The 25,443-nt window shown below is 44.3% G+C and overlaps 1 protein-coding gene across 3 annotated transcripts in view; it reads left to right on the forward strand.

Annotated features, from left to right (window-relative positions):
- PAK3 (p21 protein (Cdc42/Rac)-activated kinase 3) overlaps positions 1-25,443 on the forward strand; it is a 272,401-nt gene that overhangs the window by 139,275 nt on the left and 107,683 nt on the right. Inside the window, exons 1-4 of one of the 3 annotated variants that reach the window (XM_012645243.1) lie at positions 14,288-14,555; positions 15,464-15,529; positions 15,649-15,758; positions 21,044-21,191. The exons of the other annotated variants lie outside the window; for them this stretch is intronic. The gene's annotated coding sequence lies outside the window, so the exon portion shown is untranslated. Of the gene's footprint in view, positions 1-14,287; positions 14,556-15,463; positions 15,530-15,648; positions 15,759-21,043; positions 21,192-25,443 lie in introns of those variants that run through there. 3 annotated transcript variants of the gene reach the window in all.

A 25,443-nucleotide genomic window follows, 5' to 3' on the forward strand; every position in this document is an offset into this window, starting at 1 on the left:
AAAAAGAAAGTAAAAAGAAAAGAAAAGAAATGTAAGCTCCCTAAGAAGAGGGACTCTCGTGTCTGTCATGGTCCCATCTAGATCCCCAGTAACTGGGCAAGTGCCCGTGATGAAGAACCATTTGTGGATTGAATTTGTTGGCAGTGGACATTCATGAGGAGAGTGAGAGTGGAAGAACATGAAAGGACTGTTCCCGAGGACTCTTAGAAATAACTGGGGGAGACCTTCGGGGGGCTTAGGCCCCCTATTATACACATGGGGATACAAGTCAGTGACATGTGAGTTATTAAAGTGCATGTCATTTCATTTGTAATGAAGGTCAGGTATGGCCTGGGGAAACTTGAGGCCTAACATTTTATAAAAGTTCAGAATGTCTTCTGGAGGGTTCTGGGTATTAGCTCACTAACTTCCATGTAGACAACAAGTGGATTTTGGGAAGTTTCTGCTTATAAAGAAGACCTTTGGGGTGGGGTGAGGGTGAAGGAATAGGGGCTTATTCTGGCAGGTTCTTCTTGGGCTTCATCATTTGAACTTTGTGATGTTACTTTTGAGGAAGGGAGAGGCAATAGTAATTGATTGGGGGGGAAAAAGGAAAAAAGAAAAGATTTTATGTTCTCCGTTGTGCCAAGTGGAAACCAGTTTTACTTAAGTTATTACTATTAAGGTGAATTCGTTTGCACCCATGTGCTGGCTAAGCATGGGGAAATGCAAGTTATATATATCAACTATATAGAATGTTTCATGACATGTGGTAGACATTCAGTAATGTTTACTAAATGGATAATATTCCCCTCTGCATTTCTCCCATCTGTCTTTGATCCTTGACTATGAGTCTCTTAAATGCAAGGAGTATAGATATAGTTTTATCTTTGTTTCTTTGATGCCTAGCATGCTTCCTGACACTTAATAGATGTTTCCCAAAAAAGGTTGTTCATTGAATGAATGAGACATATTGATGGCTAGGACAGGGATTGCTATATACAAATTAATACCACAGAAATAATTAAAAGAAATTCTCTTCTCCCAAACTGATTTAATCCTGTTGGGCATGAACACTAACAATTTGCTTAGCTAACAATTTTTTTCGGTAACAAACGCTTTATTCCACCATAGATCTGGGGTTATCATAAAACTGAGTTGACTAAATCCAAATTAATGAGGTTTTTCTGTTTGATTTTTCTTGTCATAGCTTTTGACCTTTCTTTCCCATAAATCAGAATACAGCACAGAAAGTCTGTTTCTTCATAAGATTTGGTATATCGTAGCTACCGGCTTCAGTTGGCTCACATTTCCTAAGTAATCCCTTACCTCATTCTGGTTAATGGCTATTATAATGAGGCCTTCATGACTTGCTGCTCACCTAAATTAGTTTACTCATTTGTCTACAAGCTGACTTTTAAAAAGTCTCCACTCTTGGAGGTTTGAATCATTATTCATTCCATATCCTCTCTCATTTGTTACAAGGCTGGAGTTTGGTCTGTTTCTCTGTTCCCTAATTTACTCACACAAGCTCTTTTTGTTCTTTAACCTCTTCTTTAAGTGGCACCTTTCCTCCTTTCCTTTGCCACCCTAAATACGCTCTAAACAATTGAACTGATGAATTATGTTCTGGCTTGTGTCCTTCCTTCTTCTATTTTCATCTCAGCCAATTCTTGGCCTCTACTGTAGCAAATGAGACATTGTCTTTGAATTTTTCCTTCTGAAAGTACAACTCTATGCTCTTGACTGTGAGCAAGAGACAGATTCTCCACCCAGGCAGTACCTACAATTGCCCTGTGCTTTCCCCACTGCATGCACCAACTCTTTTCCTTTCTACAGCATGCCTTCCACTTGGTTCATAAATATTAATACTGCACACCTCTAGATCCTTGGCAGAATGCTAGGCACTGGAGAGAGAGCAGTGATCATGGCTTTGGCAGCAAACGTTGATCTTATTTATTTCATTTATGGACAGCCATGACATGGATAAAAACAACTTCAAAATTATTTTTATCTTTTTGATTGTAGATCTGCTTATGCTGATTAATCTCATGTTAAAAAATTAATTTGCATTTCTTGAGGTATAACATTGAACCACCCCATGGTGTCCTGGAGAACAGACTGGCTGGTCCCTTCAAATGTGTCCATGAAATATCCACAGGGAGCCACATAACACTGTACGAGGTTTGTCCCATATTTCTCTCACACACACTTCTATTGCTTCTTGGATTAGCTGTCTTTGTAGGCATCTGGAGGGCAGGGGCTGGGCCTGTTTAACTTGGTTTGTAGGGAAACTAGCTCAGAGCCACATGACTCTATTGCACATGAAATAACATGTTCAAGAGGATACTGATTCACTGAATTAAATGAATTTTCTTTTCTCTGTGCTTTCTAAGGCAAGTAGTAACTTAAATGAAATTGTAGGGGTTAAGGAGAGAGTTCCCCTTGGCCCTCTGAAGGTTTGCTGAAAAATTACTGACAAAATGCAGATTAATAGGAGAAAAGGCATACAAATTTATTTACCATGTATACATGGGAACCTTCAGAATGAAGACCCAAAGATCCAGGGGAAATTTTCCATTTTTATGCTTAGGTTCAACAGAGTGTGGACAGCTGTCTAGAAATATGATTGGACAAAAAGGGTATGATCTAAAGCTAATAGATTGAATAAGAAAACCCAGCAAGGCCTGTCTGTCTAGATTTTCTAGGCCTCTCTAAGCCAGCATTCCTTCCTTTTGGGTGTGGGGCAGGTCCCTCTTGAATGGGGGTCCTATGACCTATAGTCAAACAAGGTAGGTCAGATAACTTCTTTATGGCCAGTTTTTAAACAGAAAGGTGGAGTGAAAGGTTGAGTAATATTTTTAGGTTTTATGCCTGGCTTGGGGGAAAAAGGGTTCTTGTCTCTATAGCGCACCTTGGGGTAGAGGGATTCTAGTTTCTATGGCTAGCCTCAGGGGATAATGGGACTGAGAGACAGGAGGGCAGAAGAAGGTCAGAGAAAAACCTTTGCTTCTGAGGCTGCTTCTGAGGCCTTCATTTTGGGGCATTGTTTCAGAGCCCCAACAAAATGGATGAAATAAAATAAAATGAAACTAAGCATTGGATATAAATGTTTAGTCCCAATTGTGAGGCAGCTTATCCTCTGTGTCTTCTGTCTTTACTGATTTTCATATTCCACCCTCAGCTCAAGCTAGGCATCAGATATTGTTGTCTCCTCTAGGTTGCTTATTTGGGGCCCGCCTCCCTTGCTGTGATGTGGATGGATGGCACCCAATTGTTTTCTAGTTAAGCAGAGTAACTGATAAACTCTGGTGTCAAGCTTGTGGATGGCTCAACCCAAGGTAGTTTCAAACTACCTTGTCTGACAGCTGAGTCCTCCAGCCTCCCAAGCCCTTCTATAATCTGCTCGTCTTTCTGATTCAGAAACTTTGAAACTATCGCTTCACCAACTCAGAGGAATGTGTAGGGTTTCATGATTTGTTTTTGTGCCATCCTTTTGTGTGTGTTTTGGCACAGTAAATTATTTGAAAAACTACTACCTCTTTCATTAGGAGTTTTGCAAATGACCTACTGAGTAAATGGCCTAGTCTATTTCTCTAGGCCAATGTAGAAATAGCTTTGGGCTCTTAGTTCACCAAAAATGGGCCAGGGAGGGAATCTCCTTAGAGAGGAAAATATATTTGATTTTTGTTTTTAGTACAAGCAGGCTTTCCAGCAGTGGCAGAAAGCATCCAACTTATCTTCAAGTGCTGAATTGTTTTTAGATGTCATCTTAAAAATAAGAGAATTTGTTTAAAAATGATGCTGTTGTTTAAAAATAAAGCATCATTGCCAATCGAAATCCCCAGGCCAGAAAATGCAGTTTTTTTCAATTTAGCCAGTCTGTTTTAATCCAGGATATGCCAGGACTTGGCCAAAGTAGCCATGAGATTGCACCCCAATCCCACTGTCACCCCCAGCCTTTTAAATCAGAAAGCATAAACATGCGAGGCAGCAAAGAAAGATGCTCTGAGGCAGGGGCTGGCCTCGACTCCCAATATGGTCAGCTTGCAATGAACCAGAGGGTCGTCAGCTCTCTGAGGCATTTTAAATTTCTTTTTAATCAAAAGCCCTATTTTTTGTTTCAAGCTTCTTGGAGTTGATGAAAAGTCTTGCTTTCATGTATGAATGTAGAAGTCCGCCTTTAAAACATGATGCAGATTACTGAAAACCTGGTGTGGGTGACTGAGAACCCTGGAGGTGGTGAACATCAGAACCAACCTTGTGAAAGCAAGGCTCTTTAGCAGTGTCATTTGCAATTTTTCTCCTCCAAAAAACTCCCTCTTTTACCCCCTCCCCAAACACCTGCGGTGGAGTCTATACTTTTACCTCTACAACTCATTCCTTTGATTCAAGCATTGTTGCTCATTCTGGAAGGGTCCTAAAATACACAGCTACCTAAAAGAAGCAATAAATGAAATTGCTGAGACTGCACAGCAAAGAAGTCAATCAGATTGCGTCTTTCCCAGATCCAGGAAGGAAAGGGGCTCTGACTTTAGCTCACTGAGCTTTAGGTGTCTGGGAGAAGTCCCTGAAAGAAAGAATGGAATACAGGCAGGGAAAGAACACATTAAGACTAGTTTCATAATTTTTTCAAGAGTAAGCCTATTGTGTCCACGGATCATTGTCTTAAACTATAGAGAGAAGACTCTGATGTTAGCTTGTGTGTGTTCGTGTGGGGGAGCTTTTTAAAAAAGTGCAATATAGCAAAAAATAAATAAATTTGTCCTTTGAGGCTGCTGTTCGTGGAATTCTAGATAATTTAGATTTTATACTAAAAATCTAAGAAAGGAAAGTAAGGAACAGAATACTTTCACCATCACCCTCCTTCACTAGGCAAAGACAAATAGAGCCTGGGGAAGGGGTAAGAGTGATAAATTCTCAGCCTCCCACCCCCAATATAGTTCTCATAAAATGTCTGTTGATTTCAACTAGAATGCAGGGAGAATGGTTCTCTGTGTATCTCTCTTAAAAACAGAATTAGGGGATGTTTGCTTTAAATTGCAAAAAGCTGGGTTAAGAGTTCTTTTTAGCCTTACATGGGTGGTGAAAATTTAAAAAGGGCCATGATTAGTGAGAAAGTACACCCCTCCCCTAGTAACCCCCCATCTACCAATCCCATTTACAAAGGCGCCCCATGTCTTTCAAAAGAGAACCGGCAAATTACCATGGAAATCTGCCCCAACGGGCTGTGCTTTGGTAGGAGTCAGAGCCTTTGTTAGCAGGGGTTTATGGGGGACGGCACCATAGTGAACACAGTTGAGCCTCACTAATTCCCTGAATGAGGGAAAGGCCAATTTTGATTTGTAAGAAGCTTGAATTTGAAAATATGTTTAAAGAAATGCCATGTTATTATTTCTAAAAACCTGCAGTCAAACTGCTGGCTGGAGTCTGTGCTGTGAGCTGCCTAGACTCTTAAGGCCTCCAACAAACAGATAAGAACTGTAATTAGCATATTGGTCATTTGAATGCAAAGTGCACTTAGAGTGGCGCTTAAAAACCGTGTGTTAGTGTACTCCCCTAGCAGGCTGTCACTTTTCTATGTTTGTAGTATTAATTTGCCTAGCAACCTGCCCCCTTTCCTTTCTGGCAGTAAACTGTAGCCTAGCATGTTAGAATTCGTTAAATTTTCCATATTAGCAGGTGGAATTAACAAGTAGTGTTTGTGGGGGCCAGGGAAGGGGAGATGATGAACAAATTTTAAAAATCATCATGAACGTATTTTAAACTTCTATTTAACTGACCTTTAAAATTCATCAGTTAATTCACATTTATTATTTACTGAATAGGGACTGTACTCTCTTGGATGATTAAAAGGGGGGAGGGGCAAGCTGTTTCGAATGCCCCACCCCCACAAGTGACCTTATCAAGTGAACACCAGAAAACATTGACTGTAACTAGTTCCTGCTTTATACCAAAATTAGGATTGATTATGAGGTGCAACAGGTGCTTAATTATATGGAACAGCAGCACATTGAGATCAGCATCTATGAAATGCATCTTCGATGGTCAGCCAATCCTGTGTGCACATGTTAACTTTGTTTTTAAATTCACGCTTAAAATCACTTAATTTGAAGTGTGACCCAGTTATGTTTGGGAAGGGGAAAAAGGAGAGATTTTACCCAAATATTCAATGTCTCTATCACTTCGCTATGAACATGGAAGAAAAAGTCTATGTTCATTTCCTAGTCGAACAAACCATCTGGTAAGACGGAGCGGGGATTGCAGGAAAATGCTGGGCGAAGCCTCCGAGAGGACCAAATTTAAATGCCTTCCCCTTGAGAAAATTCTCCAATTCTACTTCCTGGCCTTCTTCAGACACTCGGAGAGATCAGACGCTGAGAGAGATTGGGAGAGAATACCCACAAACCTATGAAGGAAAGATCCTTAAGTAATGTAACCTCTAGCACAGTGGTTCCCAAACTTTGCTGCACATTAGAATCCGAGGAGTTTAGGACCTGAGGAGATTTTTCAAAATCTCGATGCCCAAATTCATGCTATCCAATTAAATCAGAATGTCTGGGGGTAGGGGCCAGGCACCAACATTTTATAAAGATCACCAGGTGATTCCTATGTGCAGCAAAGTTGGGAACCACTGCCCTAATTCTTTCCCGAGTTACATGCATTTTATATTTAATTTTCCCAACTACCCTAACAAGGAGGTTCTATTAGATTCCTACTTCACAGATGAAGAAACTAAGGTTGAGAGGGCCTAAATAAGTTGCCCAAGGTCTCAAGACTATAAAATAGTGAATCTGGTATTTGAATGCTGGCAGTTTAATTACAGAGTCTGCATGCTGAACTTCTATGTAATAATGTCCCTCCAGGCTTTTGTCCTTGTATCCAGAACTATTCCACCAAATTTAATATAGAACAATTCCATGTCAATGCAGTGAGAATTTATTAGACATCTGCTATGTAAATCACACAGTCTTAGTCACACTGTGAGCCTCTAGGTAGGGTCAAGGAAATATGGCTAATTTCTGATAATTCAAAGGGCTCTCTGGGTAACCCTGTCTTGGTTGTCTCTCATCATTTGTTATGTTAAAGCTTAATTAGCCAAATATGACCAGAGACAAGATTGTAGTCTTGAAAAAATCAAATTTTGGGGGCGGCTTAGTAATTGGGTATCTCCAGTAATAAATGAAAATAGCAAAGCAGGTATGGGGCATCACTGGTAAGAAAGCAGTAGTCACTAAAAGGAGAAGGAGGTTGTTATGGCATTTTACAACTACTGCCTGACCTTGGGAAAAACAGTGTTTTCTGTTAACTTTGCAGATGGCTTTATCTGTCCATCCTCCCAGCCTGATTACTAGCAGGGCTGCTTTTTCTTAGTCCAAGCTGATTTTCACTCTTCAGTCCCAGGCAAGTTTTGACTCTTTTATGTTTGGGCTCTCTTCTGAAGTGGATGAGCCCTGAGAAAAACGTTGACATTCAGATCAACTATTAATAGTTTTGCTCCTTTTCAGCTAAGTTGGTAAAATGGTGAATGGAAGAGTACATGTAGAACCCAGCGAAATCTGAATAAGGTCTATATTTGAGTTAGTAGTAGTATACTAATGTCAATTTCTAGGTTTTTTTTTTTATCCCCCACCCTCATTTTCCAGGGTTTTGACAATGTACTGTGGCTGTGTGAAATAAAATCAATACAATATATCAAAATATTGGGGAAAACTCAGTGAAGGAAACATGGGAAATCTCTTACTATTTTTTACAACTTCTTGTGAGTCTTAAACTACTTCAAAATAAGAAAGGTATAAAAGATGTTTAATGGGAAAACAGGTTTGTGCTAATTTTCTAAATAGGAATTTTCAAAAGCATTCTGACTTTATCTGTGCTCTTCTGTGAGTAATCCAAAATTGATTGTACCATTGTTCTCTTATATGTTCCCGGATTTGAATCTTGGGTGCAGTGGTGATGTCAGTGGATTAGTCAACATCCATGTCTACCAGGTACAGATGCCTATGAAGTTATAAATATGGAACTAGTTTGTTCATCAACAAGATGCCACTTGAGTAGAGTCTGGAAATACGTGTTCAATGTTACCAGGTAGGGAAAGGAGAGAGAAAGTTGTGGCAGGCAAAGGGAAGAGCAGGAGGAAAGGAACAGAGGTGTGAAAGTCAAGGCATATCAAAGAAACAGAAAAATTTTGATCAGGCTGACACTTAGGGTATAAGGGAGGGGAGGAGGGAGAAGAACCTGGAAAAATGGGCTGGAGCTAGAGTGTGACAGTCTGGATATGATTCTCCTCTCTCTGAAATTAAGAACTTTGGACTTGCCTTGTAATACTTACTGTATCTATCTTGAATCATAGTTGCCTGGGTGTGTATCTTTTCTCCCCAACTGTACTCCAAGTTCCTTGAGAAGATGGTCCAAGTTTGGTTCATCTGTGTAGCCTCTGTAGCACATAGCTGTGTGCCTTGCACTTAGTAGGTGCTCAGTAAATCTGTCCTAGGAAAATGCAGCTGATATATCCTCTCAAGAATATCTGGAGCCCCAAGATAATGTAGAGTGAGGTGTTCACTCCCAAGGGAATGAAAGTAGCAGGCAGAAAAGCCCACAACCCATCCCCCTCAAGCTCTCTTTTTGTCGGGCATTGGTGACTGGGTTTGGCCATACCCTGCCATCTTTGACACATGCCTCTCATTGCCCCTGGACTGTGCCCATGATGGTGGCCTTTGAAGAGAGATAATATGCCTTGCTCAAATCAATTTGGCATCCCACGCATACCTCCCTCTCTTCAGCTTTACTGGAAGTTTGCCGAGATGCCTTACCCCTTCATCACCTGTTCTTCAGGTCTCTGAATTATACTGAATCCATAGATTCAGGAAGGACCTGGAGGTGGTAGGTATGCAACTCTTCAAGGAGATTGTCTCCAGGATTTGGCTGACATATGTTATCTGAGAGGATCTCCACCATTTGCCTGTTGGTGATTTTTTCCCTTTCGCCTCCTGAGAGAAATATTCCACTGCTCACCACTTCAGATGGTTGGGTGTGGGGATGGGGGCATTTCTGTTCCTGACAACCTCATTATGTGGTTATCAGGAGCAGACACTGCCCAGGTTGTCACGACAACCAGCAATGATTCAAAGCTTCCCTGAAAGGTCTGTATCTCCGGCAAATAATCAGCCTTTAGCTCTCAGCAGATGCTGAACTGAGCAGCCAATCACAGGTGAGCTGGGAAAACATGACATCATAGTCCAGCCGGTCCAAAGGAAAAAAAAAATAAGATTTGGTTTTCTGTTTCCCTCCTTGGTTCTTTGTCCCTTAGATTTTGTCCCCCACTTTCTCCTTCTCTCTCTTTTTCCATAGTAAAATGAGGAGAGCAATGAAACCAACTTTTCAAATTCAATTCACTCTGCAGGTTAACTTAGTGCAGTGATTGGGAGTGTATGAGGAAGGAATGTATAATGTGATCCACTTGGGAGAAAAATCAAACAGAGCATCAGCTCAATTAAATAATATGGTTTGATATGTAGGACCATGGTGGAAGCAGGGCTAATTAAAACCAAGTCAGAGGAGAAGAACTTCCTAATTCTCATATTAATTCACCCAGAGCCACCTGGATTTAATTGTTTTCTGCTTTTCCTTCGATAACTCTCTGGTGAAAGGGAGCAGGGCAGAAGCTGTGGGCTTCAGTAAGTTCGAAGGTTCTACAGGGCAGGCCTCTAACAGAGGCTAATTATAGTGAAGGAAGATAGGGAGAGACTCACCATTCCCAAGCTCCCACCTTTTAGGGAGTGTATGTAAATGGGGACTCAGCAAGTCTGTTAAGGAGGTGTATAGCTCTGAAATCTGTTAAATCCACTCTTGTTCCATTAGCCATTTGTATCCATACAGCAGTCCAGGGAGATAGGCAAAGCAGGTTTGACAGAGGAGAAAACTAGTGCCTGGGGAAATTTGAGTCTTACTCAAGGTTTCCTCTCCAGAGGCTGGAGTAGAATCTGGGCCTCCTGATTGCCTGGTCAGAACTTTGAGGATCCCAGAGGATCATGATTTCCTAGCCACGAGCTTCCCTCTTTCCCCAGCCTCTGGTTTTTAAGGACTTAGGATGAGATTTCTTGGCATCTCTGAGGCTCCTTGCTCTTTGCTTAGCAAGCCACCCACAATGCTGCCTGCTACGGGAGAGCTTGAGCCCCTGATGATAGGCGTGGGGAGACAGGAACGAAGGTGCCCAGAAGGGCCAGACTGCAGTGATGGCAACAGGTTCTAGTGCGCGGGCCCTGAGTGAAGGAGGAGTGGGCACTGTGCTCTTAGCCAATGCCTGTGCACCAGCTGCCGAATCGGGTTCTTTTGTATTCAGAGCAAGAGGGGGGATTTTTTAAAAAGTGCAGCTGCTCTGGTAAAAGATGTGAAGACTGAAAGCCACAAAGACCCAGAGTGCACTACTGGGAGCAATTTCTGGCTGTGAGACTTGAGGCAGGGGTGAGAAAGGAGCCAGGAAATCCGGGTTGCTTCTGCCCGGTGGGTTGTATGTTACTGCCGTGCATCCAGTGCCTGCCCAGATGTGGCTCAGCTCAGCCTGGCACACCATAGCCTTTATTGCTACACCTGAACCATTGATCTGGCATTCAGACCTCTTTCGGAATAGCAGGGGTGGTTTGTTTGTTTTTGTCTTAACCCAAAGAAGGCTCTATTTTCCCTTTGTAATGTTGTTTCTTACAAGTAAAATATAGTATACGTTTATTATAAAAAATATGCAAATAATACAGAAGTATATAAAAAACAGTTAATGCCCCCCATCATGCACATATACCCATGTCTTCCCCTTTCCTCTTTTATTCCCAGAGTTACCCTATTAGCAGTTCGATGTGTATAATTCCAGCTTAAACACACACATAAACACAATTTTTAAAACAAAAATAAAACCATAGTACACATGTTCTGCAATTTTTTCACACAAGAATGTATCAAGGTGTGTTTCTATTTCAGTGTATAGGGATCTACTTAATTCTTTTTAGCTGATGCATAATATTCCAAAATATGTACATACCATCATTTATTTAACAGTTCTCTTATTGGGGCAGGAGGGAACTTTGAAAGGTGGTGGATATGTCTATGGTCTTGATGGTGGTGATAGTTTCACAGATGGTATACTTATCCCCAAACTCATGTAACTGTATACATTAAATATGTACAGCTTTTTATATGACAATCATACCTTAACAAAGTGTCTTAAAAATTCCATTATTGAGGGACACTTAGGCTATCCCCTATGTAATATTTTTCATTCTTACATAAGATTCAGCATTGAACGTACTCGGGCATATCTTGGCATGTTTTTATGAGTATGTCCATAGGCAAATTCCTTGAGCTGGAATTGCTGGGTCAGGTGGCATATACATTTTAAAATTTCCTAAGTATTGCCTACTTGTTCTCCAAAAAGATTGTGCCATTTTATTCTCCTATCAGTGGTATATGAGTGTGAACAATGTTCTCTTTATGCAGGATTTGACTGGAACAGTTTGAAGATATTCATTTTTGTTTACTTCAGTAACTACAAGCCCCAGCCCAGAGCCTCTCACTTCTCATGGAAATCAAGGGGCTGGTTGGGTTGGTGGGACCCAAAGGAGAAATACAACTCAAGTTGCCATACAGGGTGGTAGAAAGTGGGAGACAGTGGGAGACAAGGTTTCTAGGACCATCTCTGTGAGGCATTGGGCAGGGGACTTCAAACCCCTGGGCCTCAATTCTCTTATCTATGAAATGCAGATCATAATAATTGCTACAGTGAACCGTTGTGGTTGTTGTGAGGATCATATGGGGAGATACAAAAGTGTTGTGTAACCTGAGAAGTAGGATACACATGCCAAGTAGTTATTATGGTAATGTTATATCCTTAAATCAAAGAGCTCCCATGCAAGAGAGAAGGGGATGGTGGGAGTTAAGTAGGAAAAATTACACAGATGAAATCTTTAAGGTATTTCAGCTCAGAATCCCTTCCCTGAGAGATCCCATGCAGTTTCCCTATATTCTTGGAGTGAATGCTGCTTTCTTGTGTCAAGAATAGAAGACCCAAGTCTTTTGTGCTAAGCTTGGGTCCTAAGTCCAGTCCTCTTTCTGTGACATCACTGTGCTTTAATTTGTCAAGCACCTAATAGGATTTTGGCCCCATGCTACTTTCTGTAATCACCAGAGAGAAAAGAAATACACACATGAAACGTTTAAATAACCATGTGTGGTGACTGTATAAATAGCTCTGAGTTATAGCTGAGGTATATGGGAGGATTAGAGTGAAATCAAATACCTTTTAATTACAATTTAAATCAATAGCCTAGAAGACCCAAGTTAAATCATTAGCCAGGAAAATCCAGTTATATTTTTCTATTTCTTAAAAAAAAGTTCTTATTTAACCCAAATAAATGCATTTTATAAATCAGAGATGTTAACATTGAGTAGATGACATTCATTTAGATCAGTGATTTTTTTTAGGTTACTTTAACCATGATGTAAAAAAAAAAAAAATCAATGTGATGTGGTTGCTTTTTTCTAACTCCAAAGTTAATTAAAAAGATATCTGTAAAATCATTGGAAGCAGAACCATCCTGATTTCAACCTATTAATCAAGGATTTGAGAGGGAGGGTGTTGGGCATTTTTGTATTAGAAGACAACCACCACATCAAAAAGCAATTTAAAAATGCCTGATTTTTTTTAATAACATCAATCTTGTATAGTCTGGGTTTTTTTTAAAGCAAGTATGTATTTTAACAAAACCAGTAATACTACGTTTAATTCTTAGCAGGAGTACACTGTATCATACTAGAAAAAGCATAGGCTTTGGACTCGGATAGATTTAGATACAAATCCCAGCTCTGCCACTTGCTACAATGTTCATGTAATACTCATGTGTACATAAATATATATTTTTAATTAATGAAAATAAAATGCAAAATGACCCTTAAAACAGTCTGGATTACGTAGTTTACTTAGTCTTTGCTTCCCTCTTTCCTGTTTTGCTACAGATTGGGTCACTGTTTTTTTTTTTTTTTCAATTTCCTGTATCATCGTAATTTAAAATGAATTTATCCAAAAGAGGCATCCCATTCTCTAACTGCCTGAGAAGTTCTCTCTGGTGAATCTACAGATCTTTTGTGTGATTTTTTCCTAAAAGCACCTGGGCAGAATATATTCGTTTGCTCTTGGTCTTGGAACTTATTTCGTTGGCATTATGGAGAAAGGATTGCTGCATGTTCTGCAGTGTTGAGAAAAACTGAATAAAAGTGCACTGAGAAGGGTCATGACCCATTTTGACAATTCAAGTATGTGAGGATATATTTATCTTTATAAAAATAAGTTTGAAAGTAGAAAGGAAAAATCACCCATAATCCTACTACTTTAACCCAACCATTATAATTTGATGTTTTCTTCTGATCGTTTTCTGTAGGCATATTTTACATCATTATAATTCAAATGTACTTATTATTTTGTATTATTTGACATTTTTTATGGCAGCTTACTGTCTCCTTGCTGGGATTTACTATAATTTACATAATCTAGCCAAATCCTGGGGAGTATGGACTGTGGAGTCGAAAGAGATGATTTTTGCAATTAGATTTTAGAAGGCTTTATACACCTGCAAAAATTTGAACCATACAGGAGGAGACATTGAACGTTTTAGGGAAAGGATGGACAGAGAGAACCACATTTTAATGAAATTTTACGTATATATGCACACACACATACACGCATACATACACTCTCTGTTTGAAGAATTTTTCTTTTTTGTATGATGCTTTATGTTTTGAAACGTGTGCGTTTCATGCTCAGAAAAGTAGTTTCCCCGATCTAGATTGCCATCTCTTTGAATCCCACTGTCACATCTGCCTCTGAGTTTTCTGTGTATTCCAGAGACTCCATCAGTGTAACCTGCTTGCCTGACAGGTGGTGTCCCAAATCCAAACCATTTCTCCCCAGTGAAACGTGCCAGTGTAGCTGGACAGATTTCCTCCCCTGAAAATTCGTCTCAAATTGTAGTCTTCCTGAAGGGAGCAATTAAGGAAGATAAATGAAACCCCCCTTCTCCTCCATCCTGCCAGGTGCCCCCTTTCTTGACGGCCCCACCTCTGTCTAGACAACCGTGACAGTGTAGAAGTTTCCATCTCCTTTCCCTTTCCCTCTCCATGTTCCCTCCCCTTCAGTTTTTCCCCCCTCTCAGGCGCTTCCTGCCTGGAAACAAAAGATTGGTCCCCAGTAGCCCACTCAGGGCGATTTTAGTTTTATGCTCACCATCTGATTGGCCTAGGTACGGTGCAGAGCCCGGGTGACGTCATAGCAGAGAAGGGATAGGGAGCGGTTGCCGAGCAGGGGCTCTACCACGGGCGGGCAGCTGTGGCAGCGAGCCGTCTGGGATCTCACACTGGGGGCTGCAGCTTTTCCCCGCCTGGAGCCAGCGTGCGGGGGCGGGAGAAGAGCCGGGGGGAGCGGGCTGGGCCCGGGGCTGCGGCTGCGGCCGCGGGGCTGCAGCTCCCCAGCCCCGCCAGCCGGAGCGCTCCGAGGTAGAGGAAAGGTCTTGACAGGGTGGCTGGACCAGTGGCAGGTAAATCCCGCGACTTATTGCCCCCGGCTAGCGCGGGGGTGGGGGTGGCGGCGGGGAGCTGCTTTGAGGCTGCTGGACAGATGTTCTGCCTTTCCCGGGCCCCCTCCCGCTCCCGTGGCGCTCTAGCTTCGAGTCTCCTACGTGGCTCCCCCGGAGCCCTGCGACCAAGCGCGCAGTTTGCATGATCCCGGCTCGCGAACGGACAAGTGGGTGTGTCAGGGCCGTTCCCGGAGGGCCTGGGCTCCTTGGCTTGGTCAAGCCCTAGACTCCTCTACTGGGGCCTGGGCTGCTTGAGGCAAAATTCGCCCTGAAAGCTACGTCAGCCTGTAAGTCTTATACCACCTTCCCGTCCCCCTCCACCCCGCCACAGTAGCGGTGACAGCAGTCCCCCAGAGAAGAGGAGGGGGTGTGGCCACGGTCTGGCCAAGTCCGCGTTAGAAGCCCCCAACAGGAGCAAACAGAAAGAGTGACGATTTTCTTAAAAGGGTGCTTTTCCCTCTTTCCTTTATTTTTCTTTATCCCCTTCCCCTTTTTTGGTGGGGGGATGGAAGTGGCAGGGGGACTCTTTTCTTCTCCTGTGGGGATTAGAATGATGCAATAACGTCCCTACCAAGCCCGGGGTCCCTTGGTTGGCCCTTGTCTTTGTCTGGGGAGCGGGGTCATTGGGGGCACTGCCTCCCCTTCTTCCCTGTGCCCCTCAGCGCGCAGGGGGCATTGCCTTCAGTTTGTGAACTGGCTCTAGCAAGATGACTGCTGCACTTTTGGGTGAACTGAACATTTTAGATTCTTGCTCTGGCAGGTTTTCCTTCCCTAGGTGGCTGTTGAGGGGTGGGGTGGGGGATCAACGGGGAGGGTGGTTCTGGCAAGGAGCCAGAGATCCCACTTGTTTTTTTGGTCCCACCTTCCAGAATCCAGTTCCAGATTCTGGACTTGAGGGTTCTGGGCTGTGGTCTGTAGAAGCAAAGGAGAGAAGGGTGAGTGGCTTGGCTTTGGGAAGCATGATGGGGGCGGTTGCAGTGCTATTTTTAAAAAAATGGCTTTCAGCAGGGAAGCCTTTAGCCATGTTAGTCTTGCTCCCCCCATGGTTTTGCAGACTCAAATCCAGGCCAACTGTATGGCTGTCTGAGGTGTTGGAACAGAAGGAGGTCCATTCCTGTTGGTGACAGCACTGTGGCCCTGTTCTGGGATGAGCGAGGTGTAAAGGTCAGTGCGGTTTTCACTGGGCCATTTGCAAAATTGTAATTGGGCAAGATCTGTGATTTGGTACTTGAGACCCCCAATCAGGGGTACCTTTGGGCAAAGGGGCTTAATACAGTAACGGATGATTAACAGGCTGGGACTTGGAGAGAGAGCCATTGTAAGGCTCTGTTTCTGGATACAAATGTCATACCCCCCCATTCCCATGCAAGAAACTAAATGGGAAGAGACTAGGTCTAGGAGGTATGCTGGGTGAGATCCTACAGCTGAGAATCCTGAGGCCAGAGAAACCTTGGGATGTCAAGGAGCAGACCCTCAATGGCTCCGGACAGGCAAGTGGGCCTTCTAGGAGAGACCTAATGGATAAAGGAGGTTCATGTGCAATAGGGATATAGGCGAGGGGCCACAGCACCCTAGGGACATTCTGACTAGTTGACCATTCCCACAGGTTGAAGATTTTTCTGGTCGGAGGTGAACATGGTATATAGAGCACACAAGTTTGCTGAGGTCTTGGGGGACAGTAGGTAATGGACGTGCCAGGTGAGGTGAATGAGGAATAACTGTGGGGATGGGGAGGTGCTGCCATCGGAGACTCTGCTATTATGAGATCAGAGACTAAGCTATTATGAGGTCAGAGAGGGTGGCCAAGGCAAAAAAAGATCAGATCTAGAAATCAGATGGAGTAGGTAGGATCAGATGGAGTATGTAAGATCAGACGGACTGGGTATCATCAGATGGACTAGGTAAGAGCAAAGCTATAGAGAGATAGAGGAAGAAAAGCCATCGTCATATCAGGAACCCAAAGGCCCTGATCTCCCTGGTGAGATGGAGAAGTTTTGGTGGTTGAAGTAGCTATGGCTCAGCCAAGAATTAGGGGAATGATTTCTAGATATTTAGGAAATCAATAGCATTCCCACCAGTGTAACCCACCTTCAGGAGCCAGTAACTTTGGCCAAGGGAACGAGAAGAAACTCGATGAGCAGCAGCCTCAACAGCTGGCTCTTTCCTCCTGGATAAGGAGAGGGAACTGGGGGTACATGGCCTCAAAAGGAGGTGGGGAGCTAAGAATCTGGCCTGGACAGGTAGGTTGACTGCTTTTACACTGGTGGGCTAGAGCCAGGTCTGGAACCCCTGCTCAAAAAAAAAAAAAGCCCTACTTCCGAGGGGCCCTTGGGACACTGTGTGCGTGGCGGACGGTGTAAATCCTCTGCCCTGGAAGGTAAGTGCAGCTGTCTAGGCATCTGGGGCATAGCTTAAGCCTGAGCGGCAACCCCCCACCACCTGCCAGGGGCGGTTCCCTCTGCAGGGCCTGAGGTGGACTCTCCTGCCAACTTGGCACTACACAGCTTCTCCAGCAGGGGGCGGGAAAGGGCCTGCAGCGGCGCGCAGGACCCGAATCCTCCATTTCAGGTGTGAAGCCTGAGCCTCGGATCAACTAACAACTATACATTTAAAATCTGATTTAGGGGTACCGGAGAACCAAATGAATCTCCGGATCTGGCAATCTGTTTCCATTTCCTCCCAGAAATGCGTCGCTTCCTACTGCGCTCCGTGGCTTTGGAAGGCATTTGCATTTACATACGCGGTGATTATTTGAGTCACTAATATAGCCTAACCGGGAGTTTAATTGGAAATGTTAATCAATGCAATAGATCTGTGTCTGATTTGCACATTCGGTCAATTATCTGCAGGTTGGGGCAATCTGCGCTACACCCAGGGGATGCAATGAGGGGCCAAATGGTGCAGCTGGGTCTGGGGGTGGGAAACATAATGGGGAGGTGGACCTTGAAGAGTGGAAAGAGATTAACAATTTACTGATGGGGAGAGGAAATCATTCCAAAGGTGTGGTCACAGGCCCGATCACTGAGATGGAACAGGAGGGCCTTGGAATCTGCACAGTGGGGGAGAGGAAGGCTGGGGTTTTTCTGAGAGATGGGAAGGGGCTGGATTTGGAGGATGAAGTTTTTTAGGGGCTGGAGCAGCAAGAGCTGGGGTGGAACGAACCCTGGGATTCAGAAGTCAGGTGTTCTGGTCTGAGCATGTCTGCCCCTCTCTGGGCCTCAGTTTCCTTGTCTTTCAAATTGGAGTTAGACTAGGTGTTCTCTAAGATGGTAGTGACATTGTAGGAAGTTAGTCCACTTATTCTTGGTAATGAAGACAGGTCCACTAAAGTACAGCTTCTCTCCCCCAAAAATAACCCCTTCTTTTTTGTATTCCCTCCAGTTTGGGCAAAAACAATACAAAACAAACAACCCCACAACCACACACGTTTCATCTCTTTCAGCAATGTGGCTTTACTTTTCTTTTATGTAAATGGGGAACAAGAGGAAAAAAAGAAGTCCAAGTTGAGAATGTGCTACGGACTCTGAAAAGCTCTGTATGGGGGTCTTATAGGAAGGCCCCCAGTGGGATGGGTAGACAGCAGATATTCACTAGTGGCCCTTACTCCCTAACTCAGTCTCAAAACAGAAGGGCTTGGGGTGAAGGTGAAGGAAGGGCCTGGCTAGGGGTGTGTATCTTTTTCCTTTCTATCCTCCCCCATCTTCATCTGAGCCCTGGGACGTTGTGGAATTCTGCATCCTAAGGAGACACTATTCCTAACAATCAGCACAATTGCGCCCTCTAGTGACCTCAATGGAGACACCTTTGACAGAGTTCCCCATGTATCCCACAGCCCACCCAGCCTGGGCGCCAATGCCCCTGTGCAGCTGTTACTCCCTGTGAAGAAGGGTTTCAGTCCTTCCAAGCAGGCTGACAGAGAAACTCAGGCAGCTGTTGCTTCTTGGAAGTCCTTCTCCTTCTTGCATATGGTTGGGGGTTTATAAAGGGAGTCATCCCCCCTGACCCAGTGCCCTTTCCTTCTTTGGGCCTGAGAAAGTTTCCAAAACTTCTTTCCCAGAAATCTTCGGTGCTGGGCAAGGCACTTGCAGTGGGAAGGCTCTGTGATAGAGAGAGTAGTTGTCCACAGCTTCACCCTACCCATCCCCATGATGGCAGCCCTAGTCCTCAGACAGGGATTCTGGCAGGAAGCTGAAATGCAGCAAGGTTGGGGGGTGGTGGGTGTCGGGTATATACAAGATGTGTGCACTGATTTCTACCTCATTGTCTAACAGGAGGCTGAGCATCCCATGCACAACAAGGCAGTAGAGGCACACAATACCTACAACACAGTAGAGACACACAACGTGGCATAGACATGACATAAAACAAATTAGGTACATGGCACATACACACAGCATAGTAGAAATGCAATACACATCCAGCACGGTACAGGCACATAGTACACACACAATAGCGTACTGACATGATCATGTATGCAACACGATATTAACACAACACTGCACACACACCCAACATGATACAGACTCAATATACACACATGGTATTTATACGACATAGCACACACACATACAATATGGCGCAGGGAACAGCACAGAGATACATGACCCAGAATATGCGTGTGCTCACACACACTCAACACAGCGCTCCCCCAGGCAGGCAAGAGGAGTGTGGCTACCAGGTGTAGTTCAATGCCCTCCCAGTTGCTTTTGCATTGGCTCAAGCTGGGCAAGTGGTGGGTTCACGGCAAGCTGCCATGGCGTTAGTAAGCTGTGCTACAATTAGGGCGGCTATGGGGAGGTGGAGGTAGGCTTAAGGAAAGCTCTTGATCTTGCTCAAAAACATGGGGGTTCTTGGTTAGTACGGGCTGGTGGTGCCCCCTCCTCTTCCCACCTCCTCTAGCACAGTTTCCCACCCTAATGAGCAGATACTACGGCCTCTTCCACCAGCCCTCAGCCCCAGGGACAGGCAGGGGGCTTCTTGAGGCCATTCTTCTCTGTGATCTCCTCAAGCCCCACCCCTCTCTGGAGCTTTGGCAGCCTTCCCTCCTCCCCCACCTCCTTGCAGGGTGAGCTCATGCAGCGAGGGAGGGGGCGGGTACACCACTCAGTGGCGCAGTGGGTGGGATTTGGAAAGGCTGTTTGGAGTATGCGTGTGGGAAGCACACAGGGAATGCCAGGGACGCTGGGGGACAGGCTGCTCTGGAGTCTTGCCCAAGAGCAAGAGGCAGACCCAGAGTATGGCATGGCCTTTTTTTTTTTGAGAACGGGGAATTGGAGATCATGTGGTTTTCCTGGCTCCCTTAGCCTTCTGTTTTGCTATCGCGCCACCTTTAGGTATTCATCTATGTCTTTGGATTAGGACCCCGTTCATTCTGGTATCCTCAAATGGATGCTAGCCTGAATCACGTTCTTTTAGGAATTAGCATATAGTTGCTGCTTTTCTCTGAGGACAAACACTGTTGAGGGAAGGGGAGTAGGAAGCCGAGTAGGAAGGATTGCAGAGCTTGGGGTTCTATAAAGGGGAAGATCAGCCTCTCCCTTGAGAGGCTCAACTGATTGTGGGAAAAGGCAGAGCAGGGAGGGGTTAAAGAGACCCTGTCTCCTTCGTAGTTAGACAGGGAAACCTGTGTGGGGAGGATGGGGTCAATTATCACCAAAGCAACAACAGCCACAGCAAATAGTATACATCCACCCTAAGAAATCTGGGGAAGACTGGGGAAGACATGCGTATGGTGGAGATAGGAGGGTAGAGGAAAGTTCCTATTAAGATCAGAGACTGAGGCCCTCAGCAGCTGTGAGATGTTAGCAAATTAGGGGACTGCAGAATGCTATTGCCTGGGAAACAGACTTTTATTCCTTCCCTGGTGAAAGAGGTTGGCGGGAAGGGGAATGGGAGTGGAGGCAGAGGCCTGGAGTCAAGGGATGAAATGAACTGAATAGCGGTGCCAGGTTGTCAGGAAGTGCAGATATTCCCGGACCCAACCTGCATTGGCCATCATCTCTTCATTTTTTTCTATTGTACACTAGACTCTACCGCTTCCTGTAATTATGCAGATTTCTTCATGATTATGCAAACTATGTAAATATTTCATATCTGTCTTATTTGATTTAGTTCTCCTAACACTTGTCCAAGGCGACTAGGAAGGACAGGTCTTTTCCACTTGACAGCAAGCAACCCCAGAGTGGTGAAGTGACTAACAGTAGTTACCATGTAACTCCCATCTCCTACCTCCCACTTCCACGCCCTATCTGGAATCCTATGTAACAATGCTTTTTTACACTTCTTGCCTCTCAGATTCTCTAGCTGCCTTAAGGGATTTTCTGAAATTCACTGTAGAGTGTGTGTGTGTGTGTGTGTGTGTGTGTTAGATGTTTGGGGGGGGTTGGATGAGGGAGTAGTAGCAGGTGGGGAAACAGGTTCCCTCTCCCCCACAATGCTTCTCTCGGCAGGTTTCCCCCAAGAAAGAGCAGCTGAGTCCTTGCATCTTGTGGCCACTGGTGTGCCCAGCACTGAATCCGTCAGAGCTGAAGCCAGCCCGGCCCCTTCTCATGGGCAGCATCCACCTGTGCTGAGGTCCTACAGCGGTGGCAGTGTGAGGTGAGTAATGGATTCCAAGGCAGGGAGTTAGGGATCTCCAAATCCAAGTGCATACTGCCTTTCCACCAGTGCTGCTGATATCAAAGACCCTGCTTGGGCCTCGCCAGCTAGGCTTCAGGGCATGACCCCTGCTTTCTGGGAGATTTTGCCTCGTACAGCTGCCCTTGGTCTCTTGGTTCCCTCATCTCTAATATGGGAATGACAGCCTTGACCTACATTTTGGGGTGAGGAGGAGAAACAACATAACAATCATTGCCAAGTCTTTTGCAAATGTCAAGCACCATCTATGAACTTCAGTGTAACACAGACATGCTTCCCATCAAGCTGACATTTCCTTTTCTCCTCCTTTCCTGATGTCTAAGTGGCATTTCAGCCACATGCTGCAAATTTGCCTGTCAGTTCCTGTGATTTCTACTGCCCTATAACCTTAATTTTACCTTCCTATTCAAAATGTACTCCCACTCCATCCATCCCTGCTTCTGGGCCTGGCAGAGTAAGCTTAAACCTTCCTGAACCTTCCCTCTGCCTTCCCACCCATCCAAGGTGCACTTCCTCCCCCAGTTCTCCAACAACACTTGAGTTTGTAGCATGCAGTGTAGCACTTGTTTCTCTACTGCCTTAGATAATTCTCGCATGGTTTCTGGAGTCTTTGTCTTAGCAGGTAAACCAGACTGTAAGCTCTTCAAGGGCAGGGACTAGATTTTACAGGTCTCTAGTCTCCCTTAAAAGTGCCTGACAGTTCCCTGGCAGCTTTGCAAGTTGAGCCCCTCTCTCTTCCTCTGCACTTCTTTCAGGTTTTACTCAGCCTGCCTCTCTGATCATCCACCTGTCTTTTTGTCTGCCTCTGAGGCAGTCACTAGAGCTTCTTCTGTCAGCTTCACCATCTGGCTTTCTGTTGCTATTCCCTGCAGTCCAGCTACCTGTTTGGAGCTTGCTGTCCCTCTGTCTCTCTGTCTGGTCCTTTGTCTCTTTGTTGGCTACTTGTAAGGCATCTCTCCTATTGCCCAAGTCAAAAAGCAGCCAACCAAAAATAAATAAATAAATAAATAGCCAACCAGAAACAAACTAAACAACAACAACAACAACAACAACAAACCAAGAAATAAGCGATACAATTCCCTTTCACACTGAGCATACATTGGGCCTACAGGACGAGGTAAAACTGCAGCTCAGCGGCAGGTGTTTCTGTGATGCCTTCTCCTGAAAGGGAAGCTCCAGAGTTTCAGCCGTGGAATTGAAGGTATGAAATTACAGCCTTGTTGATACTGATGCATTCAACTTTCTAGCGACGTTCTGGTAGCGGATCCTCTATAGATCTTGACGGACAGAAGGTAACTAGAACTGCCTAAAATACAAAGCAAGCTCCTGGATCTCTCCTGGGTGTTCTATGACAGCTACAATAATAACTTTTATTTATTGAGTGTCTACTGTTGCTAGCTCTATGCTAGGCACTTGATTTGCATGATACCATTTGCTCCTACAGTAACTCTGCAAGGTAGGTATTTTTGCTACTAGTTATTTTTGTTTCTGATTATACAAGTGATACTAGCTCAAGTTAGGTGTTATTATCATTGTCGTTTTACTAACAAGGAGATAGAGGTTGAGAGGGGCTAAGTAACTTGCCTGTGACTGGAGACATGCTGTGGCTTTGGGAAGAAAGATACTTTCTAGAGAGAGTTTCCCAGCATCCCAAGTTATTCCGGTCCCCCCTAGTGCTCACACACACGTACACTCACCCTCGCGAGCATGCTCATGCAGTCTCATACATTCCCACAGCGACTCCCAGACTCCTGCTCACTTTTCACACTGCACTCATTAGTAGTGACAGTCACTGTTACCCCCTCACCCTCACACACAGTCCTATTTACAAACACACTTGCATTCAGGCACATTCACACTGCCACACACTCACATTCATATATTCACATTTTCATGCTGACACACAGTCACGCTTACCACACACTCCTTCTTCACGTTCACACCCACTCACACCTTTGTGCTATTTGTTCCACTCTCACACACTCGCAGTCACGTACTTTCACACCCACTCACATCCACACGATGATGCAGTCACCCTGACCTGCTCAAATTCCTGTACAATCACACCTAGTCTACCCACAAATACGCATTGACTTTCCCCCTACACACACTCAAACTCTTTCCCATGCTCACAGCCATAGACTCAGTCAATGTCATAACTCCAGCATGCTTGCACTGATATCATTATTTCCTCCTCACAGTCATATAACTCCTCACAGGAACATAAACACGTGCATATATGCTAATATATTCGCATTTGTGTGTTCTCACACCATAAGCACCATCTCAGCCACTTGCGCTCTTACATTCAGAATTACACACTCTTGCACTCATGTACATGGTGCTGAAACCGTCCCCCTACCCCGGCACATTCACACATAGTCACATTCACACCTAGAGACACACACTTTGACATACATTCACACTCACACCCTCACCTACTTCACACTGAGACATAATCACCTTTTGTAGCAAACTCACAGGCACACACACTGAAATATAGCCATATATAAACATTTTCATAAATTCAGCCATTTTCACTAACAACCATCACTCTACGCTCTCACACTTAGACACAATCGCATGGTGTGTTCACACTGACACATGGACACATATGCCCATCTACGTTCAGCATGCATACAAATTCACATTAGCATACAGGCACACTTCACACATGCTCACACTCCCACACATTCAAACGCTCTCACATACTCAAAATTATGTGCTCCTGCTCATGCCCACAGATGCACAGTCACACTCTCCCACACTCATGTCCATTCACATGTATGCTCTCTCACACACCATCTCCCACTCATACATCACACGTTTTCACCATGGCAACATCATGCTTACCACAGACTCCCATTCTTACATGTTTCTACTCTCCTACCCTCATACTGATACATCCTCACTCACATTGCTCGTATTGCTATACACATTCACACTAGTGCACATGTGATGACACGCACAGTCGCTGACCTGCATTTACACTGGCACATACCACACACAATTCACATTGCAATGGTCAGTTCACATAGAGACCTGCGTGTACTCACAGGCAATTACTGATACTATGCATGGCCATACAGACTCACGCACTCATCCTGCCACACCATTACTTACAGTGATATGCATAGATACACTTAACCGACACTGTCTCATGTGCCCGTACAGTCACATACTCTCCTGTAAACACCATATACTTTTACTCAGACTCCCACACGGACACATTAACAGTGACACATATTCACATTGATACTGACCTACACTCCGTTACTGACATAATCACATTGACCCACCTCTATGCACATTGAGTCACACATACTGACAGTGACCCACACTTTCATGCATGTCCTTATAATACTTTCCGAAACTCTTACTGTGCCCCCCATACTGATATTATGATATTGTTGCATTGACACACTTTCTCACTGACACATACACTGTGATACCTCCAATCGCAGGCAGTAGTTTGTATTCATAGTTACCTTTCTTTTTTCTTTCTCTTTGCCACTAGTTCTCTCCTCATCTTTGCTAAAAGGTTTTCGGGCAACCAGTGGCCAAAAGAAGAATGTTGGTCTTATCCAGCGTGCCAATGCAAGATAGATCCTTCCAGAGCAGAAAACCCACAGATCAAGTTTTCTATCCTTCCCACATAGTTTCTTTAACAACGGTCATCTCTAATAGAGCCTTAGCCAGTCCTGTCCAATGGAGTTTGGAGTTTAGATCATGTATTTGTTTTCTGAAAGTTCAGGGCTTAACTTGCCACGCCATTTCTCTCCCAGGATGGGGAGAAGGTGAAGAATGTGTCTATGCACTCTTACTGGTTTCCTATGCAAAAGTACATGTCTCCAGTTTTATGTTTATGATGTGGAATTGCCTGCTGTTTACACACATGGAAAGGGCAGGACTGCTTCCACCAGGCACCTCTGATGTAGCCAGGTATACTTAATACCCTGTTAACCCTGGAACATGGCATTCAAGAAAAAGAAAGAGAAGGTTAATGAACTAGCTGGATGGTAAAGTAAATTTCTACTATGAGTGTGCATGTGCGTACGTAGACCCCACTGAAATTTCAACAGCTGTTACTCACAAGTTACCAGAGGAGATTTCTCAGTAGGCGTGGGTAAAGATAAGCTGAAGGAAGTCCCTTGCACCCTAGACAGACTGTAGATTTTCCTGCAAGTGGGTAAAAAGAAACACAAACCCAGGA

Source organism: Propithecus coquereli, unplaced genomic scaffold (genome assembly GCF_000956105.1).
Source record: "Propithecus coquereli isolate 6110/MARCELLA unplaced genomic scaffold, Pcoq_1.0 Scaffold104, whole genome shotgun sequence".
In the NCBI taxonomy this organism is placed as follows: domain Eukaryota; kingdom Metazoa; phylum Chordata; class Mammalia; order Primates; family Indriidae; genus Propithecus; species Propithecus coquereli.